Raw genomic sequence first — 20,547 nt, 5'->3', positions numbered from 1 at the left:
GCAGTGTGGGCCTAAGCCCACCTGCATTTAATCTGACGTTAGCTCTGCTGTCCAGGGCGCTGCAATGGGATACATTTATGTACAGCTGGTGGGTTCCAGGGAGCCACCCATGCTGTGGGTGCACACGGAATTCCCATTGCGGAGTTGTACCTGCCTGTGACTATTAATAAAAAAACGCGGTCTGTCTGGGGCATACAGACACCTTGACAGAATGAATAGTGTGTGACACATAGGTTCCCCATTGCTATGCCCACGTGTGCAGCTCCTGATGGCAGTGGCACAGGATTCTATTTCTCATTGCTTCTGTACAGCATTGTGGGCTATCGCCCTGCCCCTTTTAAAGAGGGTCGCTGCCTAGCCGTGCCAACCCTCTGCAGTGTGTGCCTGCGGTTCCTCCTCATGGCAGACACACTTATAAATAGACATGAGGGTGGCGAGGCATGAGGGCAGCTGAAGGCTGCGCAGGGACACTTTGGTGTGCGCTGTGGACACTGGGTCGTGCGGGGGGGGGGGGGGGTTGGGCAGCATGTAACCCAAGAGAAGTGGCAGCGGAGTGTCATGCAGGCAGTGATTGTGCTTTGTTGGAGGTAGTGTGGTGCTTAGCTAAGATATGCATTGCTAATGAGGGTTTTTCAGAAGTAAAAATTCTTGGGAGGGGGTGGGCCCACTCTTGCCGCTATTGTGGCTTAATAGTGGGACCTGGGAACTTGAGATGCAGCCCAACATGTAGCCCCTCGCCTGCCCTATCCGTTGCTGTGTCGTTCCCATCACTTTCTTGAATTGCCCTGATTTTCACAAAAGGAAACCTTAGCAAGCATCGGCGAAATACAAAAATGCTCGAGTCGCCCATTAGCTTCAATGGGGTTCGTTATTCGAAACGAACCCTCGAGCATCGTGAAAATTTCATCTCGAGTAACGAGCACCCGAGCATTTTGGTGCTCGCTCATCTCTAATAATTAGTAAATGTGAATTTTCATTTGCCAAATTTGAAATTCTGTGTATATATCTTGGTAGGTGTATCTAAAATACCCATAGAACGTGTTATACTTTCTGGGTAAGCCTGAATATAAGCCTAAGTGAAAAGGGAAAATTTTGCAAAATCACAGAAAAATGGCCAGGTTACTTACCAATTTACTAATACAACATAGATGGGCAGGCAGAAACACCACCTCGCTCAAATGCAAACAGCCCAAATGCTGAATGGGGAGCATTGTGCAGGTGCAAAGTACTGATGAACAACCAGTCACTTCACCTCACTGTAATGAAGGGAGCGGCTACTTGATACTACACTTGCACATAGATAAAGCATAGACAGAGTGCCACTGGTCTGCTGCACATATATACCAGCCCCTCTGGCTAAAGAGTGCTGATTTTTTCATATCCCTCCCAGTAACCTTGTGTTTGCATCCATGCATGTTTTTCTGTAGTTGTGAACAGCAACATGTTCTACGTGTCTGTGCAGGTGGTGGGAATAGTCCTGTTCCGTGTAGTATGCATTCCCTTTTGTGTTGGTGTGAACAATATCCTGTTCTGATTGGATTGTTTTCCATCTAGATCAAGCCAGGCCCTTAGATTCCAGTGTGGGGTGTCCCTATTTGAACAACCACCCTGCTAGCAGGCAGGAATCATGGAGTAGTTGTCTTGTTAGAGTAGGGACCCAAGAGACGAGGACCCTTGTCGTGGGCTCATGGGCTTAAGTATATTGGCCAATATATGAACCAATACCTCGTACATACTGTAGCAATTCCTTCTGTTTATGCACGCAGGTATGCTAGGTGAGTGTTTTGGGTGTTTGTCAGTCGTTGTGTCATGTCTGCTCAAGATTCCCATTCACAGTTAAAGGGGTTCTGCTTTAACAGCCATTGTTCCCTGCTCTGCCTAATGGACACAGGGAACCCACAATGTTAGGCATGTTAAAGCATAAAAACTTAATAGTTACCTTTTTTTCTGTTGTTGTGCAGCGGGGGTCATCTCCCAGCAGGCTTTCTTCTTCCTCCGACGAGCCAGGATGGGCCGCCCCTCTCCGGGATTGCGCGCAGGCACAGAAGACAGGTGCCCTCTGACAGGAGTCAGGACGGGCCGCCTCTCCAGTGTGCACGCACAGACCCCAGAGTTCAGCCAGGACGGATGGGCTGCCCACAGCAAGCAAGAGGGGACATGCCTGACAATCGGTCCAGGCCAGGCAAAGTAAGAAAAATTTTTTTGTCATGTCAGAACCCCTTTAACTAGTTCACTTTCTTTATTGTTTACCACAGTTTGGTGTGCAGTTGCGTAGTATTTCAGGGTTACCGGTCCAGCGCATCCAGCTTGGACATCACACTCACTTAATTATACATTTTGCATTAATGCTGCATTTCTCATAAAAGATTGTACCTGATGGGTAGTTGAACCACTTTCCAATGTCATAGATGTTTTGCACCTGATACTGATTTTATACATTTGATTAAAACTAGAGATGAGCGAACGTACTCGTTCGAGCTTGATATTCGTGCGAATATTAGGGTGTTCGGGATGCTCGTTACTCGTAACGAGTACCACGCTGTGTTCCGGTTACTTTCAGTTTCCTCTCTGAGACGTTAGTGCACTTTTCTGGCCAATTGAAAGACAGGGAAGGCATTACAACTTCCCCCTGTGACGTTCAAGCCCTATACCACCCCCCTGCTGTGAGTGGCTGGGGCGATCAGATGTCACCCGAGTATAAAAATCGGCCCCTCCCGCGGCTCGGCTCAGATGCCTTGTGAGTTAGCTGAGGGACAGTGGTATCGTGCTGGAGCTGCTGTAGGGAGAGCGTTAGGAGTCAGTGTAGGCTTCAAGAACCCCAACGGTCCTTCTCAGGGCCACATCTAATAGTGTGCAGTACTGTGTTAGCACTGTATTTTATTTTATTTTTTTCAAAATTGGATCTGCAGAGCATTGCGCCCTGCAATAGGGACAGAAGTGGTGGTTAGGCAGGGAGAGTGTTAGCAGTGAGTGTAGGCTTCAAGAACCCCAACGGTCCTTTCTAGGGCCACATCTATCCGTGTGCAGTACTGTCCAGGCTGCTGTTAGCAGTGTTGCATATTTTTTTTTCTTTCTCAAAACCGGCTGTGCAGACCATTGCACCCGGCATTAATACTACAGGGATAGAATTGTGTAGGCAGGGCCAGAAGGCATACATTATTCATTGAATAGACGCAGTGTGGCTTGTCCTTTGAAAAACAAGGGAAAAAATTCTATTTCGCCTGCCTCTGACAGTCCTCAGGGCTCTGGGTACGTGTGTGCTGCGTGCAGAACGTTAAAAAAAATCAGACGCAGCCAGCTACGTTTTACTGCAGGCTTGCGCCAATTTTTTTCCTGCATGGGAAATCCCTGATCTGCTGGAGCCAATAACTTTGCATCACTGCAGTTCTCTGACACATTTGCAGGGCCACAACACAGTTATTAAACTTAGTAGTATTCATTGAATACACGCAGTGTGGCTTGTCCTTTGAAAAACAAGGGAAAAAATTCTATTTCGCCTGCCTCTGACAGTCCTCAGGGCTCTGGGTACGTGTGTGCTGCGTGCAGAACGTTAAAAAAAATCAGACGCAGCCAGTTACGTTTTACTGCAGGCTTGCGCCAATTTTTTTCCTGCATGGGAAATCCCTGATCTGCTGGAGCCAATAACTTTGCATCACTGCAGTTCTCTGACACATTTGCAGGGCCACAACACAGTTATTAAACTTAGTAGTATTCATTGAATACACGCAGTGTGGCTTGTCCTTTGAAAAACAAGGGAAAAAATTATATTTTGGCTGCAGGCTTGCGCCAATTTCTTTCCTGGCTTGGAAATCACTGGTAATACAGCATGCTGAGGGGTAGGGGTAGGCCGAGAGGACGTGGATGCGGCCGAGGACGCGTAGGCCCAAGTGAGGGTGTGGGCACAGGCCGAGCTCCTGATCCAGGTGTGTCGCAGCCGACTGCTGCGCGATTAGGAGAGAGGCACGTTTCTGGCGTCCCCACATTCATCGCCCAATTAATGGGTCCACGCGGGAGACCTTTATTAGAAAATGAGCAGTGTGAGCAGGTCCTGTCGTGGATGGCAGAAAGTGCTTCGAGCAAGCTATCAGCCACCCAGAGTTCTGCGCCGTCCAGTGCTGCAAATCCGAATCCTCTGTCTGCTGCTCCTCCTTCCTCCCAGCCTCCTCACTCCACTACAATGACACATGCTCAGGAGCGGGAAGACTCCCAGGAACTGTTCTCGGGCCCCTGCTCAGATTGGGCAGCAGTGGTTCCTCTCCCACCAGATGAGTTTATCGTCACTGATGCCCAACCATTGGAAAGTTCCCGGGGTCCGGGGGATGAGGCTGGGGACTTCCGGCAACTGTCTCAAGACCTTTCAGTGGGTGAGGAGGACGATGACGATGAGACACAGTTGTCTTGCAGTGAGGTAGTAGTAAGGGCAGTAAGTCCGAGGGAGGAGCGCACAGAGGATTCGGAGGAAGAGCAGCAGGACGATGAGGTGACTGACCCCACCTGGTGTGCAACGCCTACACAGGACAGGTCTTCAGAGGGGGAGGCACGGGCAGCAGCAGGGCAGGTTGCAAAAGGCAGTGCGGTGTCCAGGGGTAGAGGCAGGGCCAGACCAAATAATCCACCAACTGTTTCCCAAAGCACACCCTCGCGCCATGCCACCCTGCAGAGGCCGAGGTGCTCTAAGGTCTGGCAGTTTTTCACCGAGACGCCTGACGACCGACGAACAGTGGTGTGCAACCTTTGTCGCGCCAAGATCAGCCGGGGAGCCACCACCAACAGCCTCACCACCACCAGCATGCGCAGACATATGACGGCCAAGCACCCCACAAGGTGGGACGAAGGCCGTTCACCGCCTCCGGTTTGCACCGCTGCCTCTCCCCCTGTGCCCCAACCTGCCACTGAGATCCAACCCCCCTCTCAGGACACAGGCACTACCGTCTCATGGCCTGCACCCACACCCTCACCTCCGCTGTCCTCGGCCCCATCCACCAATGTCTCGCACCGCACAGTCCAGCCGTCGCTAGCGCAAGTGTTGGAGCGCAAGCGCAAGTACGCCGCCACGCACCCGCACGCTCAATCGTTAACCGTCCACATAGCCAAATTTATCAGCCTTGAGATGCTGCCATATAGGGTTGTGGAAACGGAGGCTTTCAACGCTATGATGGAGGCGGCGGCCCCGCGCTACTCAGTTCCCAGTCGCCACTACTTTTCCCGATGTGCCGTCCCAGCCCTGCATGACCACGTCTCCCGCAACATTGTACGCGCCCTCACCAATGCGGTTAGTGGCAAGGTCCACTTAACTACGGACACGTGGACAAGCACAGGCGGGCAGGGCCACTACATCTCCCTGACGGCACATTGGGTGAATTTAGTGGAGGCTGGGACAGAGTCAGAGCCTGGGACCGCTCACGTCCTACCCACCCCCAGAATTGCGGGCCCCAGCTCGGTGGTGGTATGTTCGGCGGTGTATGCTTCCTCCACTAAAGCACCCTCCTCCTCCTCCTCCTCAACCTCTGTCTCGCAATCTAGATGTGTCAGCAGCAGCAGGACGTCGCCAGCAGTCGGTGTCGCGCGGCGTGGCAACACAGCGGTGGGCAAGCGTCAGCAGGCCGTGCTGAAACTACTCAGCTTAGGAGATAGGAGGCACACGGCCCACGAACTGCTGCAGGGTCTGACAGAGCAGACCGACCGTTGGCTTGCGCCGCTGAGCCTCCAACCGGGCATGGTCGTGTGTGACAACGGCCGTAACCTGGTGGCGGCTCTGCAGCTCGGCAGCCTCACGCACGTGCCATGCCTGGCCCACGTCTTTAATTTGGTGGTTCAGCGCTTTCTGAAAAGCTACCCACGCTTGTCAGACCTGCTCGTAAAGGTGCGCCGGCTCTGCGCACATTTCCGCAAGTCCCACACGGACGCTGCCACCCTGCGCACCCTGCAACATCGGTTTAATCTGCCAGTGCACCGACTGCTGTGCGACGTGCCCACACGGTGGAACTCTACGCTCCACATGTTGGCTAGGCTCTATGAGCAGCGTAGAGCTATAGTGGAATACCAACTCCAACATGGGCGGCGCAGTGGGAGTCAGCCTCCTCAATTCTTTTCAGAAGAGTGGGCCTGGTTGGCAGACATCTGCCAGGTCCTTCGAAACTTTGAGCAGTCTACCCAGGTGGTGAGCGGCGATGCTGCAATCATTAGCGTCACCATTCCTCTGCTATGCATCTTGAGAAGTTCCCTGCAAACCATAAAGGCAGCCGCTTTGCGCTCGGAAACAGAGCCGGGGGAAGACAGTATGTCGCTGGATAGTCAGAGCACCCTCCTGTCTATATCTCAGCGCATTCAGGAGGAGGAGGAGGAGGATGAGGAGGATGAGGAGGAGGGGGAAGAGACAGCTTGGCCCACTGCTGACGGTACCCATGCTGCTTGCCTGTCATCATTTCAGCGTGTATGGCCTGAGGAGGAGGAGGAGGATCCTGAAAGTGATCTTCCTAGTGCGGACAGCCATGTGTTGCGTACAGGTACCCTGGCACACATGGCTGACTTCATGTTAGGATGCCTTTCTCGTGACCCTCGCGTTACACGCATTCTGGCCACTACGGATTACTGGGTGTACACACTGCTCGACCCACGCTATAAGGAGAACCTTCCCACTCTCATTCCCGAAGAGGAAAGGGGTTCGAGAGTGTTGCTATACCACCGGACCCTGGCGGACAAGCTGATGGTAAAATTCCCATATGACAGCGCTAGTGGCAGAAGGCGCAGTTCCGAGGGCCAGGTAGCAGGGGAGGTGCGTAGATCGAGCAGCATGTACAGCCCAGGCAGTGCAACAGTCTTTAAGGGCCTGGACAGCTTTATGGCTCCCCAGCACGACTGTGTCACCGCTCCCCAGTCAAGGCTGAGTCGGCGGGAGCACTGTAAAAGGATGGTGAGGGAGTACGTAGCCGATCGCACGACCGTCCTCCGTGACGCCTCTGCCACCTACAACTACTGGGTGTCGAAGCTGGACACGTGGCCTGAACTAGCTCTGTATGCCCTGGAGGTGCTTGCTTGTCCTGCGGCTAGCGTCTTGTCGGAGAGGGTGTTTAGTGCGGCTGGGGGAATCATCACAGATAAGCATACCCGCCTGTCAACCGACAGTGCCGACAGGCTAACACTCATCAAGATGAACAAAGCCTGGATTTCCCCAGACTTCTCTTCTCCACCAGCGGACAGCAGCGATACGTAAGCAATACGTAGGCTGCACCCGCGGATGGAAGCTACGTTCTCTCTCACCATCCAAAACGGGGACATTTCTGCTTCATCAATCTGTGTCTAATATTCCTCCTCCTCCTCCTGCTCCTCCTCCTGAAACCTCACGTAATCACGCTGAACGGGCAATTTTTTTTCGGGCCACAAGGCTCACTCATATAATTTTTCGAAAAAATTTTTATACGTTTCAATGCTCTTAAAAGTATTGGAACTTTAACTTGAACCAATTTTTCGTTAAACTGGGCTGCCTCCAGGCCTAGTTACCACTTAAGCCACATTAACCAAAGCGATTAATGGGTTTCACCTGCCATCTTGGTTGGGCATGGCCAATTTTTACTGAGGTACATTAGTACTGTTGGTACACCAATGTTTTGGGGCCCTCACCTACAGTGTAATCATAGCAATTTGTATGTTCTTCGCCTGCACTCATGGTACAGAAGTGTGTGTGGGGTTGGCCTACACTTTAGCTACATAAATGTAACTTGGGCCTTTGCTATACTGCAGCTACTGAAATGGAACTAAGACTGCGCTCCCACTATACTGCTGCTTCGGAATTGTTACTGGGGCCTGTGTAGGCTGCTACAATGACTTAAATGGAACTAAGACTATGCTCCTCCTATACTGCTGCTTCGGAATTGTTCCTGGGGCCTGTGTAGGCTGCTACAATGACTTAAATGGAACTAAGACTATGCTCCTCCTATACTGCTGCTTCGGAATTGTTCCTGAGGCCTGTGTAGGCTGCTACTATTACTGAAATGGAACGAAGACTGTGCTCCCCCTATAATGCTGCTAGTGATATGTTAGTGGGGCCTGTCGCTAATGCTACGGCTGAAATGTTACTAATTCTGGGCTCTGCCTATACCGCTGCTAATGGTATGTCTCTGGGCTGTGGAAACAGAGGCTTCCCAAAGACATGATGGCGGCGAGGCCATTTCCCACCAACGCTGTTACTGTTAAGGTGCATATAACCACGGACACGTGGAGAGGACACGTAGTGCCTCCAAAACATCCCCCGCCACGGCCCACTTAATCCTGGCCACATTTCGAAAACCAACAAAATACAACCGCGCTACTAGGTCCGCAGTCACCATCACATTACCACCAACGCGGTTACTGTTAAGGTGCATATTACCATTCTGACTGGGGCATGCAGTGTGGGCCGAAGCCCACCTGCATTAAGCACGACATTACTACCTCAGCTGTGTTGGGCAATGCAATGGGATATTTCTATGTACCGCCGGTGGCTTCCTGGCACCCACCCATGCTGTGGGTCCACAGGGAATTATAAATGCATCTGTTTCCACTTGTAAAGAACCCCAGTCTGACTGGGGCATGCAGTGTGGGCCGAAGCCCACCTGCATTAAGCACGACATTACTACCTCAGCTGTGTTGGGCAATGCAATGGGATATTTTTGTGTATCGCCGGTGGGTTCCAGGGAGCCACCCATGCTGTCGGTCGACAGGGACTTCACAATAGGGAGTTGTACCTGCCTGTGTCTATGAATTAAAAAGCCCGGTCTGACTGGGGCATGCAGAGACACCTTGACAGAATGAATAGTGTGTGACACATAGGTTCCCCATTGCTATGCCCACGTGTGCAGCTCCTGATGGCGGTGGCACAGGATTCTATTTCTCATTGCTTCTGTACAGCATTGTGGGCTATCGCCCCGCCCCTTTTAAAGAGGGTCGCTGCCTAGCCGTGCCAACCCTCTGCAGTGTGTGCCTGCGGTTCCTCCTCATGGCAGACGCACTTCTAAATAGACATGAGGGTGGTGAGGCATTAGGGCAGCTGAAGGCTGCGCAGGGACACTTTGGTGTGCGCTGTGGGGGGGGAGGGGGGGCGGTTGGGCAGCATGTAACCCAGGAGAAGTGGCAGTGGAGTGTCATGCAGGCAGTGATTGTGCTTTGTTGGAGGTAGTGTGGTGCTTAGCTAAGGTATGCCATGCTAATGAGGGCTTTTCAGAAGTAAAAGTTGTTGGGAGGGGGGGGGGGCCCACTCTTGCCGGTATTGTGGCTTAATAGTGGGACCTGTGAACTTGAGATGCAGCCCAACATGTAGCCCCTCGCCTGCCCTATCCGTTGCTGTGTTGTTCCCATCACTTTCTTGAATTGCCCCGATTTTCACACAAGGAAACCTTAGCGAGCATCAGCGAAATACAAAAATGCTCGGGTCGCCCATTGACTTCAATGGGGTTCGTTACTCGAAACGAACCCTCGAGCATCGCGAAAAGTTCGTCCCGAGTAACGAGCACCCGAGCATTTTGGTGCTCGCTCATCTCTAATTAAAACCTTTTGGTGTGAAGTGACTGATTTGCTTAGTAAAGTTGTGGGGATTCTGGTACAGAGAGTCCCAGAGATTTGTTAACTGGGACTTCTGGACACCGAACAATGGCAGCACCATGAACGGATTGTATTATGCAAGATGCATTTAATGGCAAGCAAAGAGTTGGCGATGAAATTGATGGACAGTCACCTCCAACTATGGCCCAGTGAGGAGATATGGCTAACAATATCATTCCCTATTAGAAAAATATCTTTAAAAATAGAAAGTGTCCTGAAAAATTTCATAAGGTTTGGGATACACGGTGTATGAATTCTTTACACAAAAAGCTTTTCAATTCCTAATAGACCAACTACACAGTTGTAGAACATCGATTATAGCGATACGGCTCTTTGTGTTTTCTTATCCCCCTCCTGTGTATTCTCACGTCCCTATGATTTATCAGCATGTGTGGTAGAAGCTCTCGACTGTTAGCAGTAATTAATCACAACACAAACTTTTATCGTTCTATTAATATTTATTTTTTAAATGTATGAAGCAAAATATTGAAATATTGTTATTCTTCTCCAATACAACAAGTTTAAAAAATAGAATCAAGTTTGTCATACAGTGGGGCATGACTACTAATAAAGAATACAGTACAGAAATTCAATAAAGAATATATTGGCAAGTTACATAAATGCATCTTTAACCCCTTAATGACGCGGCCGCTTTTTCTTTTTCCATTTTCGTTTTTTCCTCCCCCCCTTCAACAAAATCGTAACTCCTTTATTTATCCTTCTACGTCGCTGTATGAGGGCTTGTTTTTTGCGGGACGAGTTGTATTTTTCAATGGTGCTATTTAAAGTACCATATAATGTACTGAAAAACTTTTAAAAAATTCTAAGTGGAGTAAAATGAAAAAAACCCGACATTTTGCCATCTTTTAGTGCGTCTTGTTTTTACGGCGCACAAACAGCAACAAAAGCGACATGATAACTTTATTCTATGGGTCGGTACGATTACTACGATACCAAACTTGTGTAGTTTTTTTTTTTACTATACTACTCTTTTTTTTTCAAAGACATTTAATTTTTTCAATTATTTTCTGCGGTCATTTTGTGCACGCAATAACTTTTTTATTTTTCCGTAGACGTAGTTGAGCAAGGCCTCATTTTTTTGCGGGATGTCCTGTAGTTTCTGATAGTACTAATTTGGAATACATACGACTTTTTGATCGCTTTTTATTGCGTTTTTTCCTGGGAGACAGGGTAACTAAAAAAGTGCATTTCTGGCATTCTTTATATTATTTTTCGGACGACGTTCACCATGCGAGGAAAATAATGCACTACTTTGATAGATCGGACTTTTACGAACGCGGCAATACCAAATACATATTTTTATTGTATGATTTAGATTTTTTAATAATAAATATGGCAAAAGGGGGGTGATTTAGGCTTTTATAACTTTTTTTTTTTTTTACAATTAAAAAAACTTTATTGTTTTTTTTTTTTTTACATTACTTTGAAGTCCCCCTGGGGGATGTTAACATGCGATGCTTTGATCGCTCCTGCAGTATGACGTAATGCTATAGCATTATGTCATACTGCTTTTTCACAGGCAGTCTATCAAGCCACCCCACGGTGATGGCTTGATAGGCAGTCTGGTAAGGCAGCCCTGGGGCCTTTCATTAGGCCCTGGCTGCCATGATACCTGCACGGCTCCCGTGCGGGACGCATATTACCAAAGGAGGCCTGAGTTCTCCGGCGCGGCCGATTCAGCCAATCAGCTGGCTGGAATCGGCACCACGTGACACAGCGGCGTGCCCGCGCATTGCCGTGCACAGGATTGTGCCTTGCCCGCGGTTTACATGCACTCGTGTGCACACAGGATTGTGCTTTGCCCGCGTTTTCACGTGCTCAGTGCCTTGCCCGCGGTTTACATGCACTCGTGTGTGTGCACAGACAGTTAATGATTTGGCAGGTATTTTTTGTGCTTTTGCCAAAGGTGATTATTTATTTTGCGCAAGTGGATTTGCCAGCAGAAGTTTTACACAGGACTACTAAAAGCCAAGGTAAGCTGCTGCATCTGCTCATTTAATTGCGCTCTTACTTCCCCTGCGCGCATTGGCGGAGAGGCGGCCAATTCTGCATGCCGCTGCATTGTCCACGAGCGCGATCCCCAGCATGCCGCTGCATTGTCCACGAGCGCGATCCCCAGCATGCCGCTGCATTGTCGCCGCGATCCCCAGCATGCCGCTGCATTGTCGCCGCGATCCCCATATGCACGCCGTGCGGCCTATTCACATGCCGTGCGGCCTGCATATTACCAAAGGAGGCCGCAGTTCTCCGGCGCGGCCGATTCAGCCAATCAGCTGGCTGGAATCGGCACCACGTGACACAGCGGCGTGCCCGCGCATTGCCGTGCACGATGAGCTGTGCCCGCGCGTCACGTGGGCTGTGACGTCACCGAGCCTTGCATTTGCCCGCGGATTTTGAACAGTATTGATCTACGGAGGAAGCAAGCTGATGGTTGGAGCCTTTTCCCCAATTTACAAGATGGGAGAGTAAGATTTGTGCGCTACGTGTGGTGAGTACCCACCTGAGATTTGTGCGCTGTGCGCTACGCTGTGCGCTACGTGTGGAGACGCGGCTACCTGAGATTTGTGCGCTGTGCGCTGCTACGTGTGGAGACGCGGTTACCTGAGATTTGTGCGCTGTGCGCTGCTACGTGTGGAGACGCGGTTACCTGAGATTTGTGCGCTGTGCGCTGCTACGTGTGGAGACGCGGTTACCTGAGATTTGTGCGCTGTGCGCTACGTGTGGAGACGCGGTTACCTGAGATTTGTGCGCTGCTACGTGTGGAGACGCGGTTACCTGAGATTTGTGCGCTGTGCGCTGCTACGTGTGGAGACAACACCCAAGATTTGTGCGCTACGTGTGGTGACTACGTCACCTAAGATTTGCGCGACGCCACCTGACGCAACCTGTCTTTTTTTGCAGATTTGTGCGCCTTACTGCAAAATTACGTGTGGAGAGGATCCTGAAGTTTGGACGCGTTTCGAGAAGAATTTCGCTTCGCTCGGACACCATCTGACATCACTCGGCGAGGTAAGCTGCTGCATCTGCCCAAATGTTCATCGCGTGCATCTGCTGATATGCGCATACTTGGCGCATATTTGCAGGTGTTCGCTTGCATCTGCTGATATGCGCATATTTGGCGGTTTTCTCCTGCATCACCTGATATGTGCATATTTGCTGGTTTTTGCTTGCATGTGGTGGAGGAATTTCGCTTCGGTAGGACACCACCTGATGTCACTCGGCGAGGTAAGCTGCTGCATCTGCCAAATTTTTCATTGCTTGCATCTGCTCATATGTACATGCATGCCTGTACGCGTACACGCATGCATGCCTGTACGCGTACACGCATGCCTGCCTGTACGCGTACACGCATGCCTGCCTGTACGCGTACACGCATGCCTGCCTGTACGCGTACACGCATGCCTGCCTGTACGCGTACACGCATGCCTGCCTGCACGCGTACACGCATGCCTGCCTGCACGCATACACGCATGCCTGCCTGCACGCATACACGCATGCCTGCCTGCACGCATACACGCATGCCTGCCTGCACGCGTACGTGCGTGCGTGCCTGTACGCGTACGTGCGTGCGTGCCTGTATGCGTACGTGCGTGCGTGCCTGTATGCGTATGTGCGTGCATGCCTTATGCGTACATGCGTGCATGCCTTATGCGTACATGCACACCTGCCTGTACGCGTGCATGCATGCATGCGTGCCTGCATGCGTGCCTGCATGCGTACGTGCGTGCCTGTATGCGTACGTGCGTGCATGCCTTATGCGTACATGCATGCATGCCTGTATGCGTGCATGCATGCCTGTATGCGTACATGCATGCCTGTATGCATACAGGCATGCATGTATGTATGTATACATGCCTGTATGCTCACCCACTTACTCAGCCACCCCCTCTCTCTCTCACACACACACTTGCTGTGTTAAATTCGTCTTATTGGCCGAAAAAGACATTACATTAGATTTGAGCATTTAATTCCTTTTTTTAGCAAACGTACAGGTTCCATCCCAATACTGCACCTAATCTGCACTAACTGAACAAACCTTCGGAGAAACATACCAATTGTCCAAATACGATGTCTTTATCTTTTAAAGTAGGAGTGAAGAAAAGCAGGGACAGTGCAATAACTATGAAAACCCACGGAATTAAGCCAATTGCAGGCAGGGTTAATTTTTTTTTTCTTCCTCCTTCTAGGTCAGCTGATACGTTTTGGTCAGAATCTTGCACTGTGGTAACCGTTTCCGCTGCTCGCAACCACAGAGTTGAATCACCAGAGAGCCAGAAGTTCCCAGATGTTGGCTCCGGAGGACGCTTAAAAGCTGGAAATGGCCCATCACCTGCTATGGAAATACATCATCAGGATCTGATGGAGCAGTACGATGCAGATTGTCAGGTTGCATGTGATGCTGCTCACTGTCCCTCGTTAGTCGGTTCAAAGTTTATACACTAAGCTATTTATCCCCTTAGAGAACAAGCCTGTTTGCGCCTTAGTGACAGACCGAAAATTTGGAACTTTACATGTGTCACTTGACATATCATAAGTCCGTAAAGGTTTTGCATATCCAAGTGACTGTGACATTTTTTTCTTCCCCTTGTACTTCTGTAGTAAAAAAGGACTGTTTAAAGTTGTGTATATTTATTAAAATTGCTACTTTGCACAATTTTGAATTTTCATTTTTTCACATTGTCAAATGTCATATATAAAATAAGTGCAAACATGCTGTACAAATCTTTGCGAACATATAGATTTCCATCTGTTCACTTTATTCTGGATGCACGGTTTAAAACTTTTGTAAATTTATTTTTTCCATTTAGGAGACGTACAAATTTAACATTACTTTTCAGAATTTCGAGGAACACTTAGTTTTCCTACACCAATCCAAGTTTGCAAAGGCTGCTAGGTGTCATAATTAAGGATGAGCGAGAACACTCGCTAAGGCACTACTCGTTCGAGTAATGTGCCTTGGACGAGTATCTCCCTGCTGGTCCATAAAGATTCGGGGACCGCTGCGGCTGACAGGTGAGTCGCAGGGGAGATAGAGAGAGATCTCCCCTCCGTTCCTCCCCGCTCTCCCCCGCGCCGGCCCCCGAATCTTTATGGACGAGCAGGGAGATACTCGTCTAAGGCACATTACTCGAACGAGTAGTGCCTTAGCGAGTATACTCGCTCATCCTTAGTCATAATGATAGATACCCTTACAATTTACCACATTTTAACAACTGCACCCCTTAATGTATTCTCTGAGAGGGTCAGGAGTATTTTGACCCCACATTTATTTTTAGGAATTAATGCAATTTAGGAGACCAAATAATATTTCATTTTTAGAAAACATGTCCTTTTCAAGACCTTTTTTTTTCTATATTGCACATCAAAAGGAGGATTGAACCTCCGAAATGGATACCCCTGTTTTGTCTCGTGTTCACAAGTATACACATTGTGGCCCTAATGTTATGTCTGTATGCACCACTGGGCCCAAAAAGAAAGAAGTAGTCAGTGGCTTTCTGAACAGACTGTTACAATCGTGTGAGCAGATAAAGCAGAGGGCCCACATGATCGTGACTAAAGGAGTGGTAGTCTAGTAGTATACACGCACACAGGGAACACAGGAGAGTCACACAGAATCTAGGCAACCAAGCCTGTGCTACAGGGAGGATGACAGTGACCCTACCTAAGCGGGGACATCAGCCCAGTAAGAGGGCGGCCCAGCGATCTTAAAGGGGTTGTCCCGAGGCAGCAAGTGGGTCTATACACTTCTGCATGGCCATAATAATGCACTTTGTAATGTACATTGTGCATTAATTATGAGCCATACAGAAGTTATAAAAAGTTTTATACTTACCTGCTCCGTTGCTGGCGTCCTCGTCTCCATGGTGCCGACTAATTTTCGCCCTCCGATGGCCAAATTAGCCGCGCTTGCGCAGTCCGGGTCTTCTCCTCTTCTCTATGGGGCTCCGTGTAGCTCCGTGTAGCTCCGCCCCGTCACGTGCCGATTCCAGCCAATCAGGAGGCTGGAATCGGCAATGGACCGCACAGAAGCCCTGCGGTCCATGAAGACAGAGGATCCCGGCGGCCATCTTCAGCAGGTGAGTATGAAGACGCCGGACCGCCGGGATTCAGGTAAGCGCTGTGCGGGTGGGTTTTTTAACCCCTGCATCGGGGTTGTCTCGCGCCGAACGGGGGGGGGGTTTAAAAAAAAAAAAAAAACCGTTTCGGCGCGGGACATCTCCTTTAAGAACTGGGCCCTAGCAGATCCGAGGAGCCACACCACAGAACAGGAGTCATACACATGCCACATAACAGACACCGCCAACTGCATCAGGAGCAGGACAGGGCACACCGCCAACTGCATCAGGAGCAGGACAGGGCACACCGCCAACTGCATCAGGAGCAGGACAGGGCCCACCGCCAACTGCATCAGGAACAGGACAGGGCCCACCGCCAACTGCATCAGGAGCAGGACAGGGCACACCGCCAACTGCATCAGGAGCAGGACAGGGCACACCGCCAACTGCATCAGGAGCAGGACAGGGCACACCGCCAACTGCATCAGGAGCAGGACAGGGCACACCGCCAACTGCATCAGGAGCAGGACAGGGCACACCGCCAACTGCATCAGGAGCAGGACAGGGCACACCGCCAACTGCAACATATAGTGAAAACCAGACAGACTCCACCCAATTCAGATTTTATAATTTATTGCTAGTGTGGATGTTACACCAAGGTTCATTCCGTGATATAGACCAAAGGCGGCTGTGTTCATGGGTCTTTTCTGTTTACTGCATCGCAGTAAAATATTGCACAGTTTTTCAGGATCCTCCGTCATAATTCTTTTAAAGAAAAAGCGTATCTAAAAAAAGGGAGTCACTGGGAAAAAAACAGTTCATAAAAAGAAGGGTTTCAAGATTGCTGAACGTCGAGGGTCTCTTCACTGTCTGCCAGCCTTCCTGTTCTCAAGGACGTCAGATCTGCAGGAAATGACGAGAAATCAGCAGGTTAACAGTCACATCCCACCAGTATTACTGATTCCTAGATCCGCTCAACCCACTTACAATGACCACTACTCCCCCAACCTGGACAGAAGAATTAGACATACATACATACAGGCATGCACGCACGTATACAGGCATGCATGCACGTATGCATGCACGCACGTATACACGCATACATACATGCACGCTCGTATACACGCATACATGCACGCACGTATACACGCATACATGCACGCACGTATACACGCATACATGCACGCACGTATACACGCATACATGCACGCATACACGCATGCACGTATACACACACGCATACACGCACGCACACACGCATACACGCATGCACGTATACATGCACGCATGCATGCACACACGTATACACGCATGCACACACGTATACACGCATGCATGCACGCACGTATACACACACGCATGCACGCACGCATACACAGATGCATGCGCTCGTATACACGGATGCATGCATGCACACACCCGCATGCATTACGTACACATGCATGCACACATACACGCATGCATTACGTTCACACGCATGCACACGTACACACGCATGCACACATACACATGCACACGTGCACACATACACATGCATGCACACATACACATGCATGCACGCACACATGCACGCACGCACACATGCACGCATGCACACACACATGCATACATACATGCACACATACATGCATGCATTCATACATGCATGCATGCATGTACATATGAGCAGATGCAAGCAATGAAAAATTTGGCAGATGCAGCAGCTTACCTCGCCGAGTGACATCAGGTGGTGTCCTAGCGAAGCGAAATTCCTCTCCAGAAGAGTCGTCCTCTCCAAAAGGCGGGGGGCAAATGTGAGATCAGCACCTAAAACGCCAATCTCCGGTTCCGTATGTTGTACAAAACGCAGCCAAATGTCAGGTTCCTCTCCACACGAGTCGTCCTGTGGAAAACGGAGAGCATATCACCACATGCAAGCAAAAACCAGCAAATATGCACATATCAGGTGACGCAGGAGAAAACCGGCAAATATGCGCCAAATATGCGCATATCAGCAGATGCAAGCGAACACCTGCAAATATGCGCCAAGTATGCGCATATCAGCATATGCAAGCGAAAACCTGCAAATATGCGCCAAGTATGCGCATATCAGCAGATGCAAGCGAACACCTGCAAATATGCGCCAAGTATGCGCATATGAGCAGATGCAAGCGAACACCTGCAAATATGCGCCAAGTATGCGCATATCAGCAGATGCAAGCGAAAACCTGCAAATATGCGCCAAATATGCACATATGAGCAGATGCACGCGATGAAAATTTGGGCAGATGCAGCAGCTTACCTCGCTGAGTGATGTCAGATGGTGTCCGAGCGAAGCGAAATTCTTCTCGAAACGCGTCCAAACGTCAGGATCCTCTCCACGCGTAATTTTGCAATAAGGCACACAAATCTGCAAAAAAAGACAGGTTGCGCCAGGTGGCGTCGCGCAAATCTCAGGTGACGTACTCACCACACGTAGCGCACAAATCTTGGGTGTTGTCTCCACACGTAGCGCACAGTGCACAAATCTCAGGTGACACCGTCTCCACACGTAGCGCACAGCGTAGCGCACAGCGCACAAATCTCAGGTGACCGCGTCTCCACACGTAGCAGCGCAGAGCGCACAAATCTCAGGTGACCGCGTCTCCACACGTAGCGCACAGCATAGCGCACAGCGCACAAATCTCAGGTGACCGCGTCTCCACACGTAGCGCACAAATCTCAGGTGACACCGTCTCCACACGTAGCGCACAGCATAACGCACAGCGCACAAATCTCAGGTGACCGCGTCTCCACACGTAGCAGTGCAGAGCGCACAAATCTCAGGTGACCGCGTCTCCACACGTAGCGCACAGCATAGCGCACAGCGCACAAATCTCAGGTGACCGCGTCTCCACACGTAGCAGCGCTCAGCATAGCGCACAGCGCACAAATCTTGGGTGTTGTCTCCACACGTAGCGCACAGCGCACAAATCTCAGGTGACACCGTCTCCACCCGTAGCGCACAGCGCACAAATCTCAGGTGACCGCGTCTCCACACGTAGCGCACAGCATAGCGCACAGCGCACAAATCTCAGGTGACCTCGTCTCCACACGTAGCAGCGCACAGCGCACAAATCTCAGGTGACACCGTCTCCACCCGTAGCGCACAGCGCACAAATCTCAGGTGACCGCGTCTCCACACGTAGCACACAGCATAGCGCACAGCGCACAAATCTCAGGTAACCGCGTCTCCACACGTAGCAGCGCAGAGCGCACAAATCTCAGGTAACCGCGTCTCCACACGTAGCAGCGCAGAGCGCACAAATCTCAGGTAACCGCGTCTCCACTCGTAGCAGCGCACAGCGCACAAATCTCAGGTGACCGCGTCTCCACACGTAGCGCACAGCGTAGCGCACAAATCTCAGGTGACCGCGTCTCCACACGTAGCGCAAAAGGCTCCAACCATCAGCTTGCTTCCTCCGTAGATCAATACTGTTCAAAATCCGCGGGCAAATGCAAGGCTCGGTGACGTCACAGCCCACGTGACGCGCGGGCACAGCTCATCGTGCACGGCAATGCGTGGGCACGCCGCTGAGTCACGTGATGCCGATTCCAGCCAGCTGATTGGCTGAATCGGCCGCGCTGTAGAACTGCGGCAGAATGTGTTAATATGCGTCCCCCTGGGGGATGTTAACATGCGATGCTTTGATCGCTCCTGCAGTATGACGTAATGCTATAGCATTACGTCATACTGCTTTTTCACAGGCAGTCTATCAAGCCACCCCACGGTGATGGCTTGATAGGCAGTCTGGTAAGGCAGCCCTGGGGCCTTTCATTAGGCCCTGGCTGCCATGATACCTGCACGGCTCCCGTGCGGGACCCCCGAACATCGTGCGGGATTTAAATGCCGCTGTCAGAATTGTTTAAATGGTTAATAGCCGCGATCGGCCGCGTGGCTGATCGCGGCTATTGCCCGCTGGTGTCAGCTGTTATAAACAGCTGACGCCTGCACTCTTCATACATACCCCGTGGCTCCATGACGTACTGGTACATCATGGAGCAGGAAGGGGTTACAAAAAACATCTGTTAAAATTAGAGTGTCCGACCCCATTAGGTCCTATAAGTTGTGAGGTGCGGCCGCCATGGATCTGACTAACTTTTCCAGCACATCCCACAGATGCACAGAGGTCAAAGTAACATCCCCATTAATGCCATGGCTTCCCAGCAGAGCATTGTCCAGAGTATCACACTGCCCTTGCTGTTCTTCTTCCCATAGTGTATCCTGATGCCATCTGCTATCAGGCCATCGCTCCGTGGTCCAGTTCTGATACTCGTGTGCCCATTGTAGGTACTACCAGCGGTGGACAGGGTTCAGCATGAGCAATCTGACTACGCAGCCCTATACACAGCAAGCGGGATGCACTGTGTGGTCTGACCCTTCCTGCCATAGCCAGCATTAACTTTTTCAGCAGATTGTGCTACAGTAGTTATTCTGTAGGATTGGACTAGATGGGGTAGTCTTCACTCTCCCCATGCATAAATGAGCCTTGGGCGCCCATGACCCTGTCACCGGTTCACTTGTTTAATGTACTGTAACCCTTGCCAGCTGCCATTGTCATGAGTTAATAGTCAATGTTATTCACTGCACCTGTTAATGGTTTAAGGGGTTGTCCAATTGTAAACTACTGATTGTCTTCTCTTAGGTTAGGCCATCTGCAGTAAATGCCCTGATTAGGACCCCTGTTGATCAGCTGTTCCCCAGGCCAGTTTTTCAGTGTATGAAGCTGATTTCTGCAGGAAATAGGCAGCTCCATTCTCACTGCAGTGGCCAGACTTGGTATTACAGGCAACGTTCCCATTCACATCAGTGGGATCTCGGCCTGTAATACCAAGCCTGGCCATTGCAGTAAGAACAGAGCTGCTGCTCTCTCCA

At 50.4% G+C, this 20,547-nt stretch overlaps 2 long non-coding RNA genes across 2 annotated transcripts; one reads left to right on the top strand and one right to left on the bottom strand.

Moving 5' to 3' along the window:
- Nucleotides 1-11,102: 11,102 nt before the first annotated feature.
- LOC136624642 (uncharacterized) lies at nucleotides 11,103-14,211 on the top strand. The gene is made up of 3 exons (XR_010792367.1): nucleotides 11,103-11,570; nucleotides 12,499-12,606; nucleotides 13,785-14,211. It is a non-coding gene; the product is annotated as an uncharacterized lncRNA (long non-coding RNA).
- A 2,049-nt stretch (nucleotides 14,212-16,260) lies between these two features.
- LOC136624641 (uncharacterized) lies at nucleotides 16,261-18,700 on the bottom strand. The gene is made up of 3 exons (XR_010792366.1): nucleotides 17,935-18,700; nucleotides 17,362-17,535; nucleotides 16,261-16,556 (listed from the first exon to the last, which is right to left on the bottom strand). It is a non-coding gene; the product is annotated as an uncharacterized lncRNA (long non-coding RNA).
- Nucleotides 18,701-20,547: the final 1,847 nt, after the last annotated feature.

This window comes from Eleutherodactylus coqui, chromosome 4 (genome assembly GCF_035609145.1).
Source record: "Eleutherodactylus coqui strain aEleCoq1 chromosome 4, aEleCoq1.hap1, whole genome shotgun sequence".
NCBI lineage: Eukaryota > Metazoa > Chordata > Amphibia > Anura > Eleutherodactylidae > Eleutherodactylus > Eleutherodactylus coqui.
Note: the sequence above shows the minus strand (reverse complement) of the source record. Positions and strands in the feature narration are given on the sequence as shown.